General features: G+C 44.5%; 1 long non-coding RNA gene across 2 annotated transcripts in view; it reads left to right on the top strand.

The window, feature by feature from the left end:
• The window catches only part of LOC133500490 (uncharacterized), a 78,388-nt gene extending 59,716 nt beyond the window's left edge, over window positions 1-18,672 (top strand). The window contains exon 6 of one of the 2 annotated variants that reach the window (XR_009794921.1): window positions 18,357-18,672. This is a non-coding gene — a long non-coding RNA (uncharacterized LOC133500490). Of the gene's footprint in view, window positions 1-6,810; window positions 7,042-18,356 lie in introns of those variants that run through there. The other variant, XR_009794923.1, reaches the window with a different exon arrangement.
• Window positions 18,673-20,391: the final 1,719 nt, after the last annotated feature.

Raw genomic sequence — 20,391 nt, 5'->3', positions numbered from 1 at the left:
AAGAATAATAAAGAAAATCTTCTTTTTTTTTCCCTTTCAGCTTATCCCGTTAGGGGTCGCTACAGCGTGTCATCTTTTTCCATCTAAGCCTATCTTGTGCATCTTCCTCTCTAACACCCACTTTCCTCATGTCCTCCCTCACAACATCCATCAACCTTTTCTTTGGTCTTCCTCTCACTCTTTTTCTTGGCAGCTCTATCTTCACCCCCCTTTCTATCGATATACTCACTCTCTCGCCTCTGAACATGTCCAAACCATCGAAGTCTGCTCTCTCTAACGTTGTCTCCAAAACAACCGACTTTGGCTGTCTCTCTAATGAGCTCATTTCTAATCCTGTCCAATCTGCTCACTCTGAGCGAGAACCTCAACATCTTCATTTCTGCCACCTCCAGTTCCGCTTCCCGTTGTCAGTTTCTAACCCCGTACATCATAGGTGAGACTTTGCCCTTCACCCGGGCGGATACTCTTCTGTCACATAACACACCAGACACCTTTCGCCAGCTGTTCCAACCTGCTTGGACCCGTTTCTTCACTTCCTTACCACACTCTCCATTGCTCTGTATTGTTGACCCCAAATATTTGAAGTCGTCCACCCTCGCTATTTCTTCTCCCTGTAACCTCACTCTTCCCCCTCCAACTTTCTCATTCACGCACATATATTCTGTTTTACTTCGGCTAATCTTCATTCCTCTCCTTTCCAGTGCGTACCTCCATCTTTCCAATTGTGTCTCCGCCTGCTCCCTGGGGATTCCAGTCTAACCTCATCAGTCAGCCTATCCGTTACTCCCGCAAAAATGAAGGGGTCCCACCTCTACCTTAAATTCTTCTGATACACCTACAGCACATCTCACCGCTGTTCTGCTGCCCTCATACATGTCCTGTACTATTCTAACATATTTCTCCGCCACACCAGACTTACACATGCAGTACCACAGTTCCTCTCATCTAAGCCTATCTCGTGCATCTTCCTCTCCAACACCCACTGTCCTCATGTCCTCCCTCACGACATCCAAACTGCTCACTCCGAGCGAGAACCTCTACATCTTCATTTCTGCCACCTCCAGTTCTGCTTCCTGTTGTCTCTTTAGTGCCACCATCTCTGATCCGTACATCATGGCCGGCCTCACCACAGTTTTATAAACTTTGCCCTTCATCCTTGCGGAGACTTTTCTGTCACATAACACACCAGACACCTTCCGCCAGCTGTTCCGCCCCGCTCGGACCCGTTTCTTCACTTCCTTACCACGTTCACCATTGCTCTGTATTGTTGACCCCAAGTTGCTGCTGCTTTTTACTTTCAAAATATTCCAACATAATTTACTCTTGCTTTCGTATAGTTGTTGTCTCTGGTAGTGCTATAGTAGAAGTACTGTATCCTAAATGATTAAATTGCACTGAATGCCGATAGTAACCAGAATACTTGAAACAAGTAGCGGGCTGAAGCCTGCCAGTCAATCTGATGACTATAAACTTCCCATTTAGGTCAGAGTAATTTATGTCCAAATTTCGAAATGAAACACCCTTATTATGTGGGTCAACAGTAGTGAGACATCTTTAACAATAGATTCATTTGTGTCTCCAAAACTGGGTCATAAGACTTCCTACAGTCCACCAGTTAATTTTTTTTTTTTATTTTGACATAGTTGACTTTAAATAAATTTTTTTTAAAGACAGTTGTGCATGTCTGCGTGCGGCCCTCATTCACAGTCACCATGGCGCAGTCCTAAAAGTCGCCATGACAACTCCATCCGCAGCCATGTTGTGTGCCAAAACACGCAACTGTCCCCGATGCATCACCACTGTTCACACAAACGCTCGCGGAGTCACTATCGCACGCAACAAAGACGCCCACGCGCGCACCAACGTGTGTGACGCTTTTAAAACAGGTGCCAAAATAGATGCGTCGTATAAAAACAAAAAAAACAAAAACGTTTTGACTTTTAAATTTGTATGTTACTGAGCAGGATGACCAAAATGAGTCCCTTTTAGCTGCTACTTACTTTTTACTCTACAGGCGCTCAGGTTTGAGGCATAAAAGGTTTGTTAAAAAAAATGAAAATAAAAAAAATCAAAATGTTGTGTTTGAACGAGAGACACGAGAGGCATGTGCCTGAAAGGGATGCCAGTACCGAGCAACCCCCGCCCCCCCCCACCACCTCGCACACACACACACACACAGAGCTCGCCTTGAGCACATCCTAGTCGTTGGTGGTCGCACCCCCACCCCCTCCGCCCCCCGTGATCTCTTCCTATATCTGACCCATTTTCCCGTGCGCACTGTAGTCACCCGCTCTGCCACACGCCCACCCTTCTGTCTTTCCACTGGGGTGGAAAATACTAGTAGAGTGGGGAGAAAAAAATGAGGGGTGGTCTCGATGGAAGATGACTTGGAGGGGGGGGGGGTTGTATCAGGATGAGTGAGTCTGTCCATTAGCCCCCCCAGGGGTACGCCTCAAGATTGGCCCTTGCACTGTGTATGTGTGTGTGTGGTGTGTGTGTGTGTGTGTGTGTGTGTGAGAGAGAGAGAGAGAGTTATGACCGGGTCGGGTGAGGATACGTTTCCACTATCTGTTGCACTAAACAAGCACAGAAAATACATTTCTTCATTAAAAAAAAAAACGGAACTAAGTACAAGTCCTTTAAAAGCCTTAAAAAGAACTTCTTCTAAGCTCTAAGAAAAACAGTTTAGAAGAGTCGTAAGGGTGCAACTTCCTTAATGTCATGTCTTGTTGTCATGGTTACGGTAATGACATTGTAGTTGAGCTAAGAAGATACAAGTATGAGATTGCTCTTTGTCATTATATCCCTTTTGTATTTGAATATTAATTCATTTTGCTGAAAGGGATGTCATGTTTTTGACATTTCTAGGCCGCTCTTGATAATATACCACGGGAGCGACTTCTCCGCAGTCAACGCCGTGCAGAATTCAAATGGCGCGGCGGTAGAAGAACTTGAGGAGTTGGACGGAAAATTTCATAAAAGTCCAAAACTGTAGAAATTGAACGAACACCGTACAAAACAAGCCAAAACCGATTTAAAGCAGTTCATAAAATTTAGCAAGTCAAAAAGGAAAATCTTAATGATGGCAATGCAACATCGGACCAAAAGTGGTACTTGTATATTTTTTTTACTTTTAAGAAACCCGAATTCCAAAGTAACATAAATAAAAACTGAATGCAATGATTTGAAAACCCTTTGCGATCTGTATTCAACTCAAAGACATTACTATTATTGTTACAATTTTTTTTTACAAATATCTCGTTTTGAATTTGATGCTTTAACTGCGTTACAAATACGGCGGTAAATTTGAGGAATTTTGAAAAAAAAAAAAAAAAAAAAAGGTCAGTTCTTCACAAGCAGGGTTGAGCGTAGTTTACTACTGAGTGAAAAACTGTGTGAGCAAATAGTACAACATTTTTTAAGATCGTTTATCAAGGTACTACTGCACGGAATTTAGGGATCTCATCATTTACGGTCCAGCAAAAGTTTCAGAGAATCAGGAGAAATCTCTGCGCGTAAGCCCCAAAGGCCGAAAACAAACAATGAACGTCCAGGAGCTTCAAACCCTCAGGCGGCGCCGCGTTAAAAACGGGATCGTTGTGTAAAGGCTCTCGCCTCGGGGGGGGGGGTTCAGGAACACTTAATCAAAACGATTGTGAGCTAACACCGTCCATTGCTACAGCTGCAAATGCAAGTGAAAACAAAGCGAAAGCCACATGTCAACAGCAAAGAAAACGCCGCCGCCGGCTCCTGCGGGTCCCGAGCCGGACTCAAATGGACTGTGGTCTGACGAGTCCACATTTCAAATTGTTTTTGCGAATCATTGACGTTGTGTCCTGCGGGCTCAAGAGGAAAAGGACCAAAATTCAAAATCCAACATCTGTAGCGGTATGGGAGTGTCCTACTCCTACTCCTAGGCCTAGGCCTAGTCCCAGTGCCCGAGGCATTGATAACCTGCACACATATAAACTTTATATAATTTAAAAGGCACCATTAATGCGGAAAGGTTTTGGAGGAATATGTGCTGCCACATATGTAACGTCTTTTTCAGGGATGTCCCTGCTTAATTGAGCAAGATAATGCTAAACACCGTTCTGGGGGTTTTACAACAGTGTGGGTTTATATTAAAAGAATTAGACTAGGATACCAGCACCCCCAAACATGCCCCCCATAGAAAATTGGTTGTACATTATGAAGTGCAAAATATGGCAACGGAGACCCCGGACTGATGAGCAATTGAATTTGTAAATCAAGCAAGAATCAGAATATATTCTACTTAGAAAGCTCCCCAGTGCTTATTGTATATCTGTTTTTATTTACATTTTACACAACATCCAAACGGCGGCACGGTGGGGCAACTGGTGAGTGCCTTGGCCTCACAGTTCTGAGGATTGGCGTTCAAATCCCAGTCCTGCCTGTGTGGAGTTTGCATGTTCTCCCCCATGCCTGTGTGGGTTTTCTCCGGGTACTCCGGTTTCCTCCCACATCCCAAAAACATGCACTCATTGGGGACGCTGAATTGCGCGTAGGTGTGATTGTGAGTCCGACTGTTGCCTGTCTCGATGTGCCCTGCGATTGGCTGGGAGCCAGTTCAGGCTGTACCGGGTCTCCTCCCCGATGACAGCTGGGATCGGCTCCAGCACTCTCGCAGTCCTTGTGAGGATAAGCCGCTCAGAAAATGGATGGATGGATGGATGGATGGACAAATTCCAAGTGGTAAAAAAAAAAAGTCAGTCTGTCGAGTACAATTTGGTGAAAGCGTGTCCCCACCCGGGATTCTTTTTCCCATCGTACACAAAAAAACGAGTTCAAAATCGGAACAATGTGTACATTGGACACGAATAATGAGTTCAAGTTCAGACTTGGCTGTTTGCTGCGCTTTTCCTGGGAAAATACTCAGTGGACACTCGTCTGTTTTCTGACCTCTTGTCTGAATCTTGGAGCAGATGCTTTCCTCCAGAAAGTTAGGGTGGAGAAAGAATGTTGTTGTGCGTAGTCAATGTTTCTTCTTCATAGTTGTATTAGAGCACATTATTATGCGATGCCTTTGTACTTGCCTGTTATGTTCAGCCTTCAGCCAGGATTCCATCTTGTTGTTTTCAATTACATTTTTCCATTTTTAGAAAAGATATCTGATTAAATAGGTGTCAAACTCAAGGCCTCCTTCCAGATCTGATCCTCCACGTCATTTTGTGTGTCTTCCAAAAGCTAGCGAGTAGTTTTGCTACCTTGAATTTGTTCAAAACTAGCTATAAAATATTAATAACAGCCAAAGTCGTCTGACGGGTGCATGATGGGTCGATTTTTAGGGTTCTCACACAGAACATTGTAGGGAAGTTAATAAGTGTAAATTCCTAGCAATTAAGCTACTTTCCTTGTCCAGAAGTCATGGTTGACAATATATATATATTTTTTTAAATAGCGCAGTACAATTCCAACTTCCAGTATACGTTAAACAGCATTTCCAGGATCATCAGTGGTTGGAAAGCAATAACAAATGTTATTATGCACTTGTCTGGATCCTTCATTGTTGCATTTTGCTAAAAAGAACATTTTCAAGGTCTGAGTTTCATTTTAAATGTCATTAAATTTCTTTACTGTAACCAATGTGTACCAAAACGTCACCAGACTAGTTTTTGACGTACGTTAAATACCCAACAGCTACAAGTTTTTGTGGTGTCACTATTTTGATGGGTCCCTGAAGGCAGCCAAAAGTGTACAGAACAACAAAATACTGGAAATGCAACATTCGTTTTCCTCCCATTTTTTCAAAGTTTCTCATGACAATGAGGAACTTTTTCCATTGTCATGAGAAACCAGTTATTGCAACATTTCACAATCAACAACCGGATCTCTTCCATGTAAATGAGATTTGTTGCAAGTGATGGACACACCAGATACTGACGGGTTTCCCGGCTCTCGTGAATGCCCCCAATCGAGTAGCCTTTTCTTGCGGGCAAGTTGAATTATCTTGGCAAAAGAGAAATGTCTACTAAGCAGATTTACACACATTTGGGAACACTACTTGAGGGAATATACCTTTTTTGTAGATAGAGAACATCTTAGATCTCTGAGTCCAGTTTTGGGGAAATGGAAACCAAAATAAAAGTCTTGTATTCATATTTTTGGCCAATGTACAATATGGCCCGTATGGAGCCCCTAAAGAGACATTGGAAAAAAAAAAACTAACTGGTTTCCCATTCTAATGAGTAACTTTATCATTGTAATGAGTAACTTTCTCATTGTAATGAGTAAATAAGATACTCATTACAATGAGAGTGTCGAAAAATGGCTACCTATGGGTTGTAGCTTATTTACCTGCTAGCGGTAGCTTCCTGCGTTCAGGTAGTCATAGCTTATTTACCTACTAGCGGTAGCTTCCTGAATAAGGAATAAGGGTCTTTTATACATGCACACATGCAGTGGACTAGTTACTCATTACAATGAGAAACCTACTGAGTAACTTACTCATGAGCAAGTAAGTTACTCATTGCAATGAGTAAGTTTCTCATTACAATGAATAAGTTAGTAAGGTTTGATTTTAAATGTCATTAAATTTCTTGACGATAACCAATGTAAATCAAAACGTCACCAGACTAGTTTTCGACGTATGTTAAATACCTGACACCTACAGGTTTTTGATGGGTCCCTGAAGGCAGCCAAAACTATACAGAACAATAATATACTGGAAAGGCAACATTCGTTTTCCTGCCATTTTTTTTTTCAAAGTTTCTCATTACAATGAGGAACTTTGTCATTGTAATGAGAAAACAGTTATTAGTTTTTTGTTTGTTTTTCATGTCCCTTTAGGGCCGAAATGAAAGCTTCCGCTTTCTCACAGATCCGCGTACGTGTTCGGGTGCAACTGGAAGTCACCGTTCACAATCTCTGGCACCTCTGGGTTCCGTTGCGGTCGGGTATGGTCAAGGTAGCGATAACGCCACCCACTCTCCTCTCACCCGCTGCTTCCATCCTGTCGTCTCATGATGTAAATGGAAGTGAGAGAACGCCCACTCTGTCCTCATTGCCATGACAATCATATGACACAAGGACTGCAATGACACAGTTTTATCACCACCAGGTGTCGAGACTAACAAAAGTAATAAATAGCAATGCGGTGTTTGCCATGACGAACTTTATTTTGACTCTATAAAAAAAAAAAAAATAGGGAAGTCTGTTGCCTACACTTGTGCGTCTTTGTTTAACAACCAGTGGAGAGCGTGTTCGGTTCTTCCAGTGGTGTGGGCAACACCAGTGGAAGACTGCGTGGGTCGCTGCGGCGGGGAAGCGTGCACTTTCACTGATTGCTCTCACGTTTACGCGTCCGCATCTCTATTTTGCGTATGTGTTAATCCTGGAAAGAGAAGTGAGATGGACACTTCCGCTTTGACTAAAATTAGACCTTCCACTGCAGCTTGCATCACTTCCTCTTATGCACGCGTGTTTACTGCACTGTATAACTTGACAATTTCCTTATCTGGCTTCACGCGGTTAATGCGTGGTGTCTTTGTTTTATTGTGTGTGTGTGTGTGAGTGGAAAGCGCTCTTTGTGTCACGGCGCAGTCAGCGGGCCGGAAAACAGCTGGCGACTCCCGTCAGAGCTCGAGGATGTGCACCGTGCTGCGTTACATTGTTGTTACTATGTATGTACGTCTGCGATAGCACACACGCGAACACAGACCCGCGTGCGACTTACTGAGTAAGAGACGGAAAGTGGTGTCTCACCGCGTGACGTCAATTTCTGGTGTTTTCCAAACCAAACTGGAAGCAGCGCAGAGGAGGAAGTGATGTCATCAGCGGCGCCAAAGTTTACTTTCTCGCACCAATTTCACCTCCCTCGCCACTCCTTAGTCTTTGCTGAGGCTGAGTCTATTTTTCCATCTTTTTTTTTTGCATCGATCGTCTCTTTATCTCTCCCTTTAGTCCGTACGGGAGGAGGCGGCCAGTGGTGTTTTTTTTTATTTTTATTTTTTTTCATGAATGGGATGTGTTGTTTACTTACTGATGGAGCTATTTCTGTCAGTGCGAGATGATGAGCAGACGCTGTGTGACCACACCAACTTCCTCTTTTATCACCCTTCCTCCGTTGATTGGTTCAGCCCGGCTGCCTGATAGCATTTGCGGTGCGTAACTGAGGTGGTTGTAAAACTCGTGCGTGCGTATATATTCGCGTGGGTGTGCGCCGAGGGTTCTCGACGAGCTGGGAAGTTCAAGTGTTACAACACCGCACACAGATAAAAATTGATAGACAAATGAATGAAATCGTATAAAAATATGTCTTTGGGGATCTAATTTGTCAGCCTTCAGGACGACAGTGCAGCGTTACGGTACTTCAACCGGCAACCGTCATGTTTGGGTTATGCGTTTCTCGCAGATGTAAGATGAAATCACATTTAAATAATAATTCAATATTTTCCCAACCGTACGCCTGTGTAGTAGTGGCTGCCGGCATTGTGGTCATAGTAACCTTGACATGGACATCTTTCCGGGTAATCTTATTAAAATCTAACATGCGCAGAGTCGTAATTGTGATCTCCAGACGAGGCCTTGACTTTAAGTTCCCCACAGCGGGACGTTACTTCGTGGTGCGCGCTTCGATCGAGGGTTCTGCATGTTTAATCAGTGTGCCACGACACATTTGCGGAAACAAGCCAGACGCGGCGCTTGAATGTACAACCTGAGCGCGTTCCCTCACATGCGTGTACCCACACAATGAGGAGCAATGTTTGCAAATCATCTGCTCAAATGCAAAATTTCTCTGGGGCTAATTCGAGTCTGGTGTATCCGAGAGAGCCAATCCACTGGAAAATCAGTACAACTGATACGTACTCCCCATTGACCAATGATAATGCGCCAAATATTGCCCGCAAGCATCGGTGTATTTTCTTCCCCAACTTAATGTATTCTCTGTGACGCTACAGTGAAGAAAATAAGTATTTGAACACCCTGCTATTTTGCAGGTTCTCCCACTTAGAAATCACGGAGGGGTCTGAAATTTTCATCATAGGTGCATGTCCACTGTGAGAGAGATAATCTAAAACGAAAAATCCAAAAATCACAATGTATGATTTTTTTAATGATTTGTGTGATACAGCTGCAAATAAGTATTTGAACACCTGTTTATCAGCTAGAATTCTAACCCTCAGAGACCTGTTTGTCCGCCTTTAAAAGTCCACCTGCATTACATGTATTGTCCTGAATTAGATGCACCTGTGTGAGGTCATTAGCTGCATAAAGACACCTTGGTAAAAAAAATTGAACTTTTTGGTCATAATTCCACTAACCGTGTTTGGAGGAAGACGAATGATGATTTCCATCCCAAGAACACCATCCCTACTGTGAAGCATGGGGGTGGAGGCATCACGCTTTGGGGGAGTTTTTCTGCACATGGGACCGGACGACAGCACTGGATTAAGGAGAAGATGACCGCGGCCATGTGTTGTGAGATTTTGGGGAACTTTCCCTCAGTCAGAACATTGAAGATGGGTCGCGGTTGGGTCTTTCAACAGGACAATGACCCGAAGCACACAGCCAGGAAAACCAAGGAGTGGCTCCGTAAGAACCATATCAAGGTCCTGGCGTGGCCTAGCCAGTCTTCGGACCTAAACCCAATAGAAAATCTTTGGAGGGAGCTGAAACTCTGTGTTTCTCAGCGACAGCCCAGAAACCTGACTGATCTAGAGAAGATCTGTGTGGAGGTGTGGGCCACAATCCCTCCTGCAGTGTCTGTAAACCTGGTGAACAACTGCAGGAAACGTTTGACCTCTGTAATTACAAACAAAGGCGACTGTACCAAATATTAACATTGGTTTTCTCAGGTGTTCAAATTCTTATTTGTAGCTGTATCACACAAATAAATCGTTAAAAAAAATCATACATTGTGATTTCTGGATTTTTCTTTTTGGATTATCTCTCTCACAGTGGACATGCGCCTATGATGAAACTTTCAGACCCCTCCATGATTTCCAAGTGGGAGAACTTGCAATATAGCAGGGTGTTCAAATACTTATTTTCTTTGCTGTACTACTATATAAATAGTGAAGTACTTTTTGCTTTTATCTCCTCACACAACGCTTACAGAGATGCATGGTTTTTTTTTCAGGGGGTTGGTGTAATTTGGGTGGAACCTGGCATACCCAGAGAAAACCCACGCCACCACAAGTAGTACATGAAAACAAGGGCCAAAGCTGAGATTCAAACCTAGGACATCTCGACTCTGAGGCAGTTGTGCTATCCACTTGGCCGATAGATAGATAGATGGATGGCTGGATAGATTGATAAATGAATGGATGGATGAACAGATAATTTATTCATTCCATGGGGGAAATGAGATTGTCAGGGCAGCAATATTCACAAATACGCACTTGTAAGAAAGGAACAACCGACAAAGTAAAAATGAAATACAAAGAGAAGCATTGAAGAAGCAGTAAAAGAAATCTACTGTTGCTGTGGAAAATGATCATCCATGGCACGTTGGCAGTGCGGGCTTCTGGAAAGACATATTTTTTCGAGAGAATGTCAAATTAATAATACACCCAATGCATAGAGTCTTTGAAACTGTTGTGTGTAATATGAGGAATACATAATATTGCACATTGAAAGATGTGTTTGAACGTTGAGTACAAATTCAGTAGTATGAATAGTAATATAAACCGTGTATCTTATGTATGTTAGGATGCATGATATTTATTGCACATATCAATGAAAACAAATGGTCGGGATTTGTCATATAAATGAATCGTGCGCCCCGGCATAAATCTTTCTTTTTTTTCTCTCTGTTCGCAAAGCTGAATGAGTCAGTTTTACTTGTGTTGAGGATTTAATGATTATTGCCGCACCGATATTGTGAGTAAGTGTGAGTCATCAGAGAAGATCTGCAAGTGGCATGATCCAGCGTTGGACTGAAAGTCAGAGGTGAAGCGAAACGGGAAGAACACACTTCCTTGTGGCGCTCCAGCATCATTGACCACAACATCCAACGAGGTGCTAGCTAAGCGCATAAACCGGGCCCCGTTTGAGAAGTAGGCCATCACCGATAAGATGCTGGATTATGAAACAACCATCCGCAACAGATTCTCACTCAATAGTAAAGGTTGGATGATCTTGAAGGCAGAACCAGTTTCTCCTTCATGACAACTGATGTTTGTGCAACAGGTCTGGAATCAATAAGGTGCAGATCAAGTCTTTTTTTTTTTTTTTTTTTTTTTCAGTGGTACCGATACTAAATAGTAGGGTTTCAGTGGCACCAGCAGGATACGCATTCCGTTCCACAATCACATTCAAATGGTTGAACCGAGTCGACGCATGAGTTCCAGCAACATGCTAGATCCCCGCGTCCTTTTTATCATCTTTCACCAATTCTTCTTCTTTTCCTTTCGGTTTTTCCCGTTAAGGGCCGCCACAGCGTGTCATCTTGTTCCATCTAAAGCTATCTTGTTCATCTTCCTCTCTAACACCCACTCTCCTCCCTTACAAAAACCTTCTCTTTGGTCTTCCTCTCTTCCACTCTTTTGCCTGTCATCTCCATCCTCAGTGCCCTTCCACCAATGTACTCACTCTCTCGCCTCTGGACATGTCCAAACCATCTAAGTCTGCTCTCTCGAACCTTGTCTCCAAAACATCCAACCTTGGCTGTCCCTCTAATGAGCTCATTTCTAATCCTATCCAACCTGGTCACTCCGAGCGAGAACCTCAACATCTTCATTTCTGCCACCTCCAGTTCAGCTTCCTGTTGTTTCTTCAGTGCCACCGTCTCTAATCCGTCCATCATGGCCGGCCTCACCGCTGTTTTAGAAACTTTGCCCTTCATCCTGGCGGAGACTCTTCTGTCTCATAGAACACCAGCCACCTTCCGCCAACTGTTCCACCCCGCTTGGACTCGTTTCTTCACTTCCTTACCACACTCATCATTGCTCTGTATTGTTGACCCCAAGTATTTAAAGTCGTCCACCCTCGGCATCTCTTCTTGCTGTAGCTTCCCTCCTCCCCCTCCGCCCCTCTCATTCACGCACATATGTTCTGTTTTACTTCAGCTCATCTTCTTTCCTCTCCTTTCCACTGCATGCCTCCATCTTTCTAATTGTTCCTCCACCTGCTCCCTGCACTCACTGCATATCACAATATCATCTGCGAATATCATGGTCCAAGGGGATTCCAGTCTAACCTCACCTGTCAGCCTATCTATTCCCACAGCAAACAGGAAGGGGCTCAGAGCTAATCCCTGATGCAGTCCCACCTCCACCTTAAATTCTTCTGTCACACCTATGGCACACTAATTATCACCAATTATCGCAACTAAATACTTCATAACATGACTGTTGAGTACAATTGTTAGATGACATGGTAAAAATAGTAGCTTATTTCAAGTTTAGACATTTTTGGAGCAGGTTTTTATTTTTTTAGCCCTGGCTCCCACTCAGTGGATAGCTAAATATTTTTGGTGCTCGTATTCGGTATTGACATCTGCGCTCGCATGCTGTGAGGGTGTGTGTATTTCCTGTATCTGCGTGTGTGTATGTGTGTATTTTTGTGTTTGAACTGCTGTGAGGACATTCAGTTTGAGCGTTTCTCCTCCAATGCTCTTTCCGGTTGAGAAACAGTATTTTTTTTTTTCCTGTCGATATTGCTTATGGATTGGCACATTCCGCATCCCACCCCCCAGTCACACACCTACACATGCAAACTCGGGAATAAACTAAATTCTGACGTCTTTCTGTATTTTGTCTGGTGAGAGTTAGCCAGAATGTATTTTCATCCCCTTTCTGCTTCCACGTGGAATAACCTAGCTGTAGATTGGTTGGTGGCTAGCCTGTCGCTGAGCATTTGACAGATTTTTTTTACGGATAGCCATAAATATTTTTTTTATTTTATCTATTTTGCCTGCAATTTTCCAGGGTCTTCAAAACTTTGACTGATATGACGGTCACAGGGGACTCATTCCCATAGGATTAATTAAAACAAGTTTAATTACATATGCGATGAACAGGCTGTCCTTTCAGAAACATCCGTGCAAATATTAGAGGCGGCATTGAGTACATTTTTCTTCTCGAGCTATACTTTGTTCTTTATTCATTCTATAGTGAGTTGGGTTGGGGTCGTAGAAGATGTGCATCTGAACGACGTCAGATCCCCCTGAGGATGAAAAATCTAGATGTAGCGGCTATATTAAGTATTTAGCACATTACCATTTTTCTCACCAAATATACTTCCAACGGTGCTGTTGACCTGACAATTTCAGCAGGTGTTGGGAACAAGCGGAGTCATCCGTACATTTAAAGAAAGCAGAACAAATAAGTTCAGGAATTAAATTATGTCCAAAAATGTGAGACAGTGGCACGATGATTCAGCTGGAAAGCGTTGGCCTCACAGTTTTGAGGTCCAGGGTTCGATCCCGGGTCCGCCGGTGTGGAGTTTGCATCTTCTCCCTTGTGCCTGCGTGGGTTTTCTCAGGGCACTCCGGTTTCCTCCCACATCCCAAAAACATGCAACATTAATTGGACACTCTAAATTGCCCCTAGGTGTGATTGTGAGTGCAGCTGTTTGTCTCTATTTGCCCTGTGATTGGCTGGCAACCAGTTCAGGGTGTACCCCGCTTCCTGCCCTTTGAAAGCTGGGATAGGCTTCAGCACTCCCGGGGACCCTTGTGAGGATAAGCGGCAAAGAAAATGGATGGATGGAATGTGAAATGACACACGGAAAAAGTATTGAGAACATGAAGAAAGGAAGATGCAAAAACAGCATGGGAAGCCAAGACAACACCTAAAATGTACCAATAATCAAAGAACTCTACCAATAAAGCAAATGGCTGTCTCAAGATCATCATAAACTATTTTTTGCAATTAAAAATAATGATGGCATTGGTCACGGGTGCGTATCTAAGCTTCTGAACATTCCAGTGAGCACAGTTGGGGACACAATACGTAACTAGAAAGACAAACACACCACCATAAAGTTGAGTCGGTGCTCTTTGCAAGTATCTGACAGAGGAGTGTAAAGAATAAACAGAAAAGTTGTCCAAGAGCCAGAGAGCTTCAAAAAGACATTGAATCAGCAGTTACTGTCACAAGGCTCTGACTGGTTTTCCATGTATACATGTGCCCTGTGACTGACTGCAGACCAGTTCAGGGTGTAGTCCTCCTTTTGTCCAAAGTCAGCTGGGATAGGCTCCAGCGATCTGCGACCCTAACCAGGATAAGCGGTGCTGAAAACGGATGGATGGATGGATGTCACAAGGAAGACTGAGTAACGCTCTCCTCTGGCATTGCCTGTATGCACACACCCACACACACACACACACACACCACACCACACAAGACTACATAGCTGGGAAAAAAACACATCAAAGTTCTTTTAAAGTTTGCTGAATAACTGTTAAGTACTGAGAGAATATAGTGTGGTCTGATGAGAGCAAACAGTAACTGTTTGGATGGCATAATGCCCACCATGTTTGAAGGAGAAATGTCACTGCACATCTCCTTAAACACGCAATACCAAAAGGGAAGTTTGGGGATGGAAACAGGATGGTATGGGGTTGCTTTTCGGCAAATGGGACTGGAAAACCACATTATTGAAGGACAGATGCAATCTTCTGCCATCTTGGTAAGTAATAAAGCAGAATCATTGGCCATGTGTGGTGTGTTCAAACCTTTTTCTCAGTATTATTTCACATCATTTCACACAATTTTATTTCTACTTTTTTGTTTGTATTGATTACTTGGGTTGTTCCGAACACCTGGTGAAATTTTCATGTTAATCGCAGCTTGGGAAATATACTGAATGAGAAGAAACGCCGATGTGTTAAATCCTCATTTCAGCCATTTATCAGACTTTTTTGGCAGCTCACACTGCTAGATGTGCTTGGAAAGTAGTTACTACCGGAAAACCACAATACAAAAAACTGTTGGCTATACTGTGGTTGTTTAACCTTTCTTACTTGGACAGGATGTGAAATTCTTAACAGAATGTAAATTGGATTTGCCTGTAGGCCTTGATGATGTTTCTCCTTTATGCCGCTTAAATTAAGATCCACTTGATAATCTGTTCCCTGGTCTGAGGGAGGGTGGTCTACCATGTCATTCAGCATTTCACGCATGTCTTTGTTCATTCAGTCATCTTCTACCGCTTAACCAAGGTCGGGTCGCGGGGGAAGTAGTTTTAATAGGGATCCCTAGACTTCCCTTTCCCCGGTCACTTCATCCAGCTTTTCCGGGAGGATCCCAGGCCAACCGAGAGACAAGATTCTCTCCAGCGAGTCCTGGGTCATCCCCGGGGTCTCCTTCCGGTGGGAGTTGCCCGGAACACCGCCAGCGACAGTGAGACCTCACACAATTTCTTAGGATATAATGGAAAAGGCAATAAATGTCAACGGTTCGACCACGGAACTCTACAACTTTTATCTGGGCAATTTTCTAATCCTGCAATCCAGTTTCCCCATCGGTCGCCGGTGAACTAAACCCGACCCCGTCTGGCTTCTGGTGAGAGATACTTGTAGACTACACCCTTGACTGGTCGCCGGCCAGTCACATCGCACACGTACTTTATAAACAAAGATCCTTTCACACGCACAAGTCTGAAGAATTGGGACGACGGCGTCGCCGCTGTTCACGTTGCCAATGTATTTGTTCTTCTTTAGCGAGCCGAGACTGTCGTGGCATCATTTGCGTTTTTCTATTCGGTCTTAATATTTTGCTTTTGGTCTCATTTGATTAAAAACTGCACATAAAAAAAAAATTCAAGGCTCTCAGTAAAATGTCACTGCTTTGTGAGTTATGTAATCCTCAGTCTTTTTTTTTTCCCCACACAGCTTTTCCACCTCTCTCTCCAGACTAATTATCAGCGTGTTTCTGTCAGTTAAATAAAGCTTTTCCTCTCCGTATCTCTCGCAATTGTCCTTTTGTGACGCCCCCCCCCCCCCCCCCCCCCGTTGCTCACGGAATCTCCCGCTCGGCAGGAAAATACCTGTCATCGGTCGCAAAAGGCCAAACGGACACGTGTCCCGGCGAGTGACGTCGCACGCACGTCTTACTCTCCAGCTACTTTGCTATCCACGCGGTGAGCCAGGGAAACCCTCACGCACACAAAAATACACGGCCACACTCTCTAATCCAATTAGGACATTAGTTTGTGGCCCGGGCCTCATTGGACACATGCTGATCCAATTATTAGTGGATGGTTAAGCCAGGCAAACCGAGTGTTTCCCTTCGCTAATGTGCTTAAGTGGCACCGTGCCACCGCACCGTGAGGACGCCTCATACGCACAAAGGATACCCCCACCCCCCCACCCTCCCGCTACGTATGCGAACAAACACCCTGTTTGCCCGGTGAGTCAACCAAGGCGCGGGGAGGGAGCCAAAAGTGACTTCCACTCACTCAGCAGAATTGCAGCGAGGGGAAAAACCGGAAACCCGGGGCTTAACCTTGGGGATGAGAGACTTTCCCCTGCGCGGAACTCGTATAAAACTCCCGACCGCGCGCCAGGAATAGTCGCAGATGTCTACATCGTGGACATTATCATCAGTAAAGGCAAACAATCGACCGAGGAAAAGGTCCCAGGGGAGGCGATTTCACCCACCAAACACGCTCATTTTCCTTCCACTAACAAAACATTGACACCAATTTGGAGAGTGTGCGCATGTGAGTGGATAGTTCCTGAGAGGCTCTTCATTGCACAACATGCATCAATGAGGCGCACTCCAAACAAGGACACAAGTCCGCGCAGGGCCTCTTATCTAACCCTCACTCGTGCAGCGAGGGATGTGTAGGGCTGTTCTAGTCTCTTTTATTCTCTCGACAGACATACACATTTTATTGATGGTCATCTCTGGCGGCGGGATTGAGTGCCGTGGCCTTTCCGCTCTTTACGTGACGCGGGGTGGTTGTTAACCGTTAACGTCTTTCGTTCAAACATTGGTCGGAACAACAATGGTGGCGGCGCTAAATTTATTATTACACGGGTCAGCGTTTACGTCCTTACTCTATTGCAGATTCATATTTTAAAAATGTATTTTTACCGTGTACAGGCAAGTCTAAATTTTGTTTTGAGTTGTGCTTTCAATGTAGTACCACGTTATTCCACAATATACTCCAGTAGTAGTCGTCGTTCCCACGTTGCAGAGTGAATGTCTCAATATTGTTCTATGCTTTGTTTGTGTATGTTGCTGCTCAAGATATGTAAAGTGGCAGTTGTATAAAGGTTAATAATTACTGTCGCATCTGTGCTGATTTCCGTTTGGCTGTCTGTGTTAGCATTATGCCAGCAAAATTTCTTTCGCCAAAATGATATACCGTAATTCCTGGCCTACAGAGGTTGTTATTATGTTATTACATCATTATATTATTATCCATTATTATGTTGTTACTGTTATTACAATTATTATGGTTATAAGCTTCGGTACACAGAAAGAGTTTAATGCTAGTGCAGCGCTAGCGTTACCCTGCTAAACATTTTCTATAGAAATTCTATAGAAACCTATACAATTCTATAGAATTTGTACAGAACAACTTGCTCTACAGAAGTTGGGTTGTGACTTTCAAAAGAATTTCGAGAGAACAAAATGTGTACCGAGACTTGTAACCAGGTGCGCTAACGCTAGCGCCGCATCCCCGCATAAACATTAAGGTTGAAAGCATGTGGAAAAAAGTCGCGGTTTGTAGGCCGGAAATTATGGTAGTTTGCGTGAACATTTTGGTGTTTCACCCATTCATCCGTCCATTTTCTTCGCCGCATATCCTCTCGAGTGTCGCTGGAGTGCTGAAGCCCATCCCGGCTGTCAACGGGCAGGAGGCGGGGGTACATCCTGAACTGGTCGCCAGCCAATCGCAGGGCACAAAGAGACAAACAGCCGCACTCAGAACCACACCGAGGGGCAATTTAGAGGGTCCAATTAATGTTGTGTGTTTTTTGGGATGTGGGAGGAAACCGGAATGCCCGGAGAAAACCCACGCAGGGAAAGGGGAAAACATGCTAACTCCACACAGGCGGGGTCGGGATTGAACCCGGGACCTCAGAACTGTGAGGCCAAGACTTTAGCAGCTGAACCATTGTGCTGTCGTTTCACTTGTTCATTTATGTGACAATTTTATATCGAAGTTCTACGGAGAGTGACTCTACCGCTAACTGCAAGAAAGCTTATAACCCCACATAATATTTTGTATTATTCTGTAGGATATTGCCAATTTTGTGTTGACATAAAATACACCAGCACATGATCACAAGACCCCAAACAAAGCCGGCCTGCACGGCTTTCATCTTCTCCACGCAGTCCCGTCAAGTAGTTTTTATTTCAGTTTCAAGAAGGGAAATTATTGACCCAAAGAATGAATAATCATCTCGTCTTTGTTTTTCTCCGCTTGTGTAGTGTGTTGGCCACCACATGAACTTGAATGGATTTTGCCTGTCAAGGCAAAATTGTCGGCTGTAAAGTGGAGCAATCAGCGTTTGCGGCAGGAGACGCTTTAACAACTTGCAGATGCACAAATGACAACTTTATTTGTGACGGGCCTTCTTTGATCGACAACAAAAGGGGGACCGGCGGCGAAAATCACAACAAATGACAAAGAAGAGCGGCTCGGAACAGATAGCGGCTTGTCTGTTGCGAAAACGTTTCGGCCGTGCGAGTGAACAACATATGCTCGCAGTTGTCCGGTGTGGAACGACAAGGAAAAGCGAGGAGGAGAGGGAAGAGGTTTCAGCTCCAGGGGTTGTTGGGGGGTGGGGTGGTGGTGGTGGTGGTGGTGGTGGGGGGGGGGGGATAGCACATATCCCTGGGGATGTCTAAGCATGTAGCGTGTGTGTGTGTGCATGTGTGTTTGTGTGTGTGTGTTTGTGAGCACTCGCATGCCCGAGGTGAAGCAGGGGATGTTGAAGCTGATTTGTTCTGATGGGCTCAAACACAGACACAGACTCTGCCTGTGACTCACAGACGAGACGCAAGTATCCCTTAGGGGACAGCTGAGGGTGTGCGCACACACACACACACACACACACACACACGCTTGGCAGGTTAGATATCCGCCCGCACGTGGATCTTGTGCTAGCCTTGATGTGAGGGGAGCGTCGTCGTCGGGATGTCTCACGTCGATTCCCCAGAAAGCGGCATTATTTTGAAGCATCTCAATGCGCCGCTATTTGCCCTCCCCGTTGCGCAATTCTCGGCGAAAAAAATGGGATTTCGGTTCAAACCGGGTTACTTTCTCACGTCTCGTTCAGTGGGACAAGCGGCGTAAACGTATGAAAGCACAATGTCGAGTTGTGTTGTTGCCTATACTGCGAGTCATGAATGGTGCTTATTGAGTGCGCCGGCTGCATGGACGGCTCCTCTCCGGGCAGCAGAAGTTTCGCAAAGCCACTTGAGCCTGCGCACACAATTTAAAAAAAAAATGGATGATGAGGGGAGATGAGGATGCCAAAGCCCTCCAGTTATTTCCCCGAGTCCAATCCTTCGCCGCGTTCCCTCCCCGGCTAACAGCTCATAATCGGACATTAAGAACGCGAGCGGACCACTTGAGCCGTCGTTTGGTTGCCGGAAACGCACGCGAAAGCCGTACGAGCGCGCACACTCGCCCGCACGCTCACAACAAGATGGAGACACGCAATTTTGCACGCGCATTAAGGCGCACAAAGCGCCGTCGGGTTAATATGAGCCGTGGGTGACGTCAGGCGTATGCTCGTTATAATAGCGCTGGGAGCGTCAAAGTGACAGATATCACACACAGGCAAACACAATGAATTATCGTTGGGTCATTTTGAGATCAAACCATTAAACACAATTGAATGCGCCTTTGTTAGGAGCAGGAAACCGCTCTGCGCTTGTGCCATGTACTTTGCTCAAAAGTGTCTTCAATATTTTGCAGAACAAAGATGTGTTGCAGTGGTCCACATCCCCCATGAATTGATTTTGCCGTTCTCATTAGTATAATTCAGTCAGAATGGAAATGTAAACGTGGCCAAAAGGTTTGTACACAAACCCACTCACATCTCTTTCTATTTTCACGGCTATTTGTGCATTGATTGAAATAATTTGAAATATGAGATTTTGGCGTTTGCACACTGTTCTCCTCACTACAGGGAGTGGAATGAGTTGTCTTTTTACGTGGTTTTATTAGCCATAAATCAGGGGTCACCAAACGCGGTGCCCGCGAGCGAATGGTAGCCCGCGAGGATCATATAAGGTGACTTGCTTACGTGAATTCAAAATTTAATATGCCTGTAATGTCATTTACTACAATAAATTAAAACAAAAAAATTATGTACGCGTAATGAACTGAGTCTGAAATTTGCCGCAAACAGGTCACGTAGCCCTTCATGCGATCGGTGCTCACGAAGTAGCCCTCGGCCTCGAAAAGGTTGCTGAGCCCAGTCAGAAATGATTTGATGAATCCAGTCATTTTGAT

Source organism: Syngnathoides biaculeatus, chromosome 5, assembly GCF_019802595.1.
Source record: "Syngnathoides biaculeatus isolate LvHL_M chromosome 5, ASM1980259v1, whole genome shotgun sequence".
NCBI lineage: Eukaryota > Metazoa > Chordata > Actinopteri > Syngnathiformes > Syngnathidae > Syngnathoides > Syngnathoides biaculeatus.
The sequence above is the reverse complement of the archived record's forward strand: the minus strand, read 5'-3'. Positions and strand labels throughout refer to the sequence as shown.